The following is a 5,000-nucleotide window of genomic DNA, read 5'->3' on the forward strand; positions in this document are numbered from 1 at the left end:
CACACACACACACACACACACACACACACACACACACACACACACACACATCCATCAATGTTCCAACCCACACACACAAACTCTTCCTCAACGCAGGCACCAGCGGCCGGCCTCCGTCGCCGCCGCCTGCAGGAAGCACGATACCCGGGCGCTGGCCTCCCTCCGCCGCATTCCTGGCAGAGCAATGGGCGTGTATCCGAAGCCCGTATCCCTGAGGGCGCGAAGACTTTTGTGGGCGGCCGTAACGTGGGCGCGAATGAGCCTTCCATCACTCGCTGGCGGCCGGAATTTCGGGGCCTCGCGCGCCGGGAGGCCAAGGCGAGCCGATTTTGATTAGGTCCGCTTCCCTTTTTTATTCTTTTTTTCTCTCTCTCTCTTCTTTTTTTGGGGGTGGGGGTGGGGGAGGGGGGGAAGAGGAGGATGTTTCGCGAAAGAATGTTGATCTCTCCTTTTCCTCTTTCTTTCTTTCACTTTTCCGCCTCTCTTTCTCCATCTCTATTCTCCCTCGCTTACTTTCCCTGCTTTTGTCTATCTACCTGCCTCTCTCAGTCAGTCTGTCTATCCGTCTCTTTCTTTCTTTCCCTCCCTCCCTCCCCTTCTCTCCCCATATTTCTAATGAACATCTGAATCGTTTAATGAAAACTACTTTTCCTTTTTCTTCTCCCCCCTCCCCCAACTCCCCCCACCACACTCCCCTGCTCCCCCATCGCCCCTACCACACTCCCCCTCTCCCCATCGCCCTACCACACTCCTCTCCCATCGCCTTACCACACCTCCCCACTCACCCCCCTGCCCCACCCACACACTCCCATCCCCCACCACACTTCCCCCCTCTCCCCCCATCGCTCCTACCTACACCTCCCCCTCGCTCCCATCACATTCCCCTTACTCCCCATCTCCCTCATCCACACTCTCCCTCTCCCCCCATCGCCCTACCACCACTCCCCCTCGCCCTTATCACATTACATTCCCACTTCCCCTTTCCTTCATTCATCGCCCCACCACACTCCCCTCCCCCCTCGCCATCATTCGTCAGTAACAGGAACGACTCGGTGACGGTGACAAACACACAAGGGGAAATAAATATACGTGAGTTGGGGGAGCGGGACGGTGGGGAGAGAGGGATGTGGGGGGGGGTGGAGGGGAGAGAGAGGGGAAAGACAGAATAAGAGAGATAGGTAGAGAGGGAGGGAGAGAGGCAAATAGGTAGGTATGGAAGGGAGGGAGATAGACAGAGAGGGAGGGAAAGGGAGAGAGAGAGAGGGACAGAGAGGCATGAGAGAGAGAGAGAGAGAGAGAGAGAGAGAGAGAGACATATATATATATATATATATACATAGAGAGAGTTATGAGAGAGAGAGAGAGAGAGAGAGAGAGAGAGAGAGAGAGAGAGAGAGAGAATCAGAAAATACAAACAGAGAGAGAATTTTTTTTATAAAAAAAAAAAATTAAAGACAGCCAGATAAAAAAAAGCACGAAAAAGAAGAAAGAAAAAAAAAAGAGACAGAAAAGCAGGGAAAGGAACGCCAAGGCTCGGGTACAGAGAAGGTCACCCCAGAGGACCCCCATCACCGGGCTCGTATATCACACGACCCTCCCCGCGCGCGCCACGACCGCCTCCACCAGACTCGCCGCACGTACGACCACTATAAACTCGGTGATGGAGACATGCTGGACTTGAGGGGGGTGGGGGGATGGGGGATGGGTACAGAGGGAAGAGGGAGCGAAGGGAAGGAGGGTGTAGGAGGGAAGGGAAGGAGGGTGTAGGAGGGAAGGGAAGGAGGGTGTAGGAGGGAAGGGAAGGAGGGTGTAGGAGGGAAGGGAGGGAGGGAGTAGGAGGGAAGGGAAGAAGGGAGTAGGAGGGAAGGGAAGAAGGGAGTAGGAGGGAAGGGAAGGAGGGAGTAGGAGGGAAGGGAAGGAGGATGTAGGAGAAAGAGAAAGAGAAAGAGAGAGAGAGAGTGCGTTTTTGTGTTTGTGTGAGAGAAACATCAAAGGCCAACTGAAACATCAAACAGGCAAAGACAGATACACACAAAATTAATCTTTTTTTTTTTTTTGCTCGGTCTGTCCTCTGTCCTCTGTCCTCTCTCTCTCTCTCTCTCTCTCTCTCTCTCTCTCTCTCTCTCTCTCTCTCTCTCTCTCTCTCTCTCTCTGATCGGCCTCTCATCTCTCTCTTCCTCTTTATCTATCTTCATCCCTCCTCTCTCCTCCCTCCCTTCCTCTTCTCTCCCTCCTCCCTTCCTCCTCCCACCACCCTCTACCCTTCCCTTCCCTCCCTCTCCTTCTCCCTCTCTCCCTCTCTATCTCTCTTTCGTGCACACCTTTTAATTGCCAGGTGCCCGGGATTGGCCATCGATGAAAAATAAAAATTCGCCTCCCCTCTGTCGGCCAACGAGCGGGTAACGAGGTGGTTTAGTACTGCTGTTTGGTCGGGTGAGAGCTAAGTCGCCTAGAGCTGTTACAGAGAGGGAGAGGAAGCGAGGAGAGGGGGAGGGAGAGTGGAAGAGAGTGAGGGAGGGGGAAATGGAGGGGATTATGAGGGATAGGGAGGGAGGAGGGAGGGAGAGTGCAAGAGAGGGAGTGATGGAGGTTGGGAGGGTGGGAAGGACGGAGGGAGGGAGAGAGAGGAGAGAGAGACAGAAAGACTAAGTAACAAAAGAGGAAAGTAACAGGAACACAAACACAAAAAAAGCTAACAAAAGAGAAACGAACACCAGAAAAAAAATAACGAATAAAGAAATTTTGACCCCCCCCCAAAAAAAAAAATAATAATAAAAAATAAAAATAAAAGAAAAATCACGAGAAAAAAAATCTTCATTATTTCCCGCCAATGCGTGACGTCACACATTTGGCCCCGCCCATCGCCGACACGCGGACCTCAAGACGCCAAAACGCTGATCAGTTTTTGGCGACGACTCGACCATAAACTTCGCGGAGAAAATATGTTACTGAAAAAAGAAGTGAAAAGGGTATGGGAAAATGGAAGCAGGAGAAGGGAGACAAGAGAGATGGAAAGACATTTAGAAAAGATGAAGATGAGGAGAGAAAGAGAGAAGGATGTAGGATGATGATGAAAAGAAGCAGGATGAGATAGGAAGAAGGGAAATGAGATAAGAAGAAGGAAAAGGAGGAAGAGGAGAAGAAGGAATTAATAATAACATCACTTCTCTAATTATGACAATCCACGGTAACGACTTCCGCGTATGAATTAGCAGGATCCAGTAATTTGACAAACCGCATTATTCGCAAATTTTCAAAATCGTAAAACAATGAAAAGTCAAATCAATAACATTCATGTTTTTTTTCATCTAATGACAAGGCACTGATTTCAAATCAATCTTATTCCATCAATAATTTATTTCCCTTAAAAAGAATAAATGAAACACGCCAATAAAAGGACGAATCAACAGACGAATAAAGAAACAAACAAATCACATTTATATTCCCCACTAACCCAGACACCCGAATAAACCGTCATAAAAGTAAGCCATAAATATCACCTCTTCTTTTTTTTTTTTTTTTTTTTTTGGGGGGGGGGCGTGCGTGGAAATTCAGTCAAAAAAGAGAGAGAGATAAATAATTAAAAAAAAAAACTAATCAAATTTCACCAATGACACGTAATTAAAAAAGGGGGGATTTCTATAGTCACATTAACCTAAATACACAATGCAGTTGCGGGAAGGGTTGGGGTGGGGGTGGCGTGTGGGGAGGGGGGGTGAACAAAAATCGATGAACAGTCCAATACCGCGGAACAATAACTTTTTGAACACCCGCAACATCCGGGTCATAGTGTCCCTCGCCCCCCCCCCCCTTACCTTTATCTCACTCTTCCCTCTATCTCCTCTATGCGTGTCTCTTCCTACTCTATTTCTCCCTTTCTCAACCCCTTTTCACCCTTCCTCTGCCCTTTTATCTCTCCTCCTTCCCCTCTCCCCTTCTCTAACACTCACTTCTTTCCCTTCCTCTTACCTTCTTCACCCCCCCATTCTCCTCCTCCCTCTCTTCTACTCCTACTCTTTTCTATTCTCCGCCATCCTCAACTCCCTCCCTACTGTCCCCTCCCTCTCCCTGTCCCTCACTCTCTCCTTACCTCCTCCACCTCTCCTCCCCCTGCATACCCTCCTTCGATAATAACTAATACCTCAAGGGAAATTCTTTAGTTACATGACCTGATTTTTCAATGATATTTTTCCTACTTTCACTTATTATGTCTATTTTCTTTTCTTTTTTTTTCATTCAATATTAATAGCAATAATGGTAATAGTGTTTCACTTCTCTCGTCTTCAGTTAATTTCCTCTTCTATATCTTTTTCATCACTTCCTTTATTTTCAATTCTTTATCTCTTCTTCTATCTCTTAACACAAGATAAAAATGACAAAACACACAAAAAAATAAATATATATATAACCTCCAAAAAATCGAATCAATACCAAATGAAAAATTCAGACAAAACTTCCGACCTTTATCACACTCTAAATCTACACTACATTCATAAGCGTTCTATTAAATCAGCCATTGTTTGAACAAGGTATAATATATTGCTAAACTTTGCCTGTTCACTTAAAAAAAAAAAAAAAAAAAATGAAATACAAGTTCAATATGCAAATTAAACTTTCGTGGTCGGTCTCGCCGTGGTTTTCCTGCATAAATTACTCTCCCGCCGAAACCTGATATGTTGAGGGAAAAATCATACGAACATAATCGTAAATATAAACCTGGCGATTATTTCCTTTTTTAATCACAAAATCAACTGATTGGAAATCGCCTCTAAAAATGGTAACATTGATATAAATATTCTGATTTAATTTTCCCCGGAAAGAGGTAAAGAGTTTCTTTCTTTCTCTCTCTTCTCCCATCTCCTTTCCTCTTCTCTCTCCTCTCCTTTCCTCTTGCCTTCTCTCCTTTTCTCTCCTCTCCTCTTGTCTTCTCTCTTTTTCCCTCTCCTCTCCCCTCTCTTTTTCTGTCTCCTCTTCTCTCCCCTCTCCCTCCCAACCCCCCA

Source organism: Penaeus vannamei, chromosome 18, assembly GCF_042767895.1.
Source record: "Penaeus vannamei isolate JL-2024 chromosome 18, ASM4276789v1, whole genome shotgun sequence".
NCBI classification, from domain to species: Eukaryota; Metazoa; Arthropoda; class Malacostraca; order Decapoda; family Penaeidae; genus Penaeus; species Penaeus vannamei.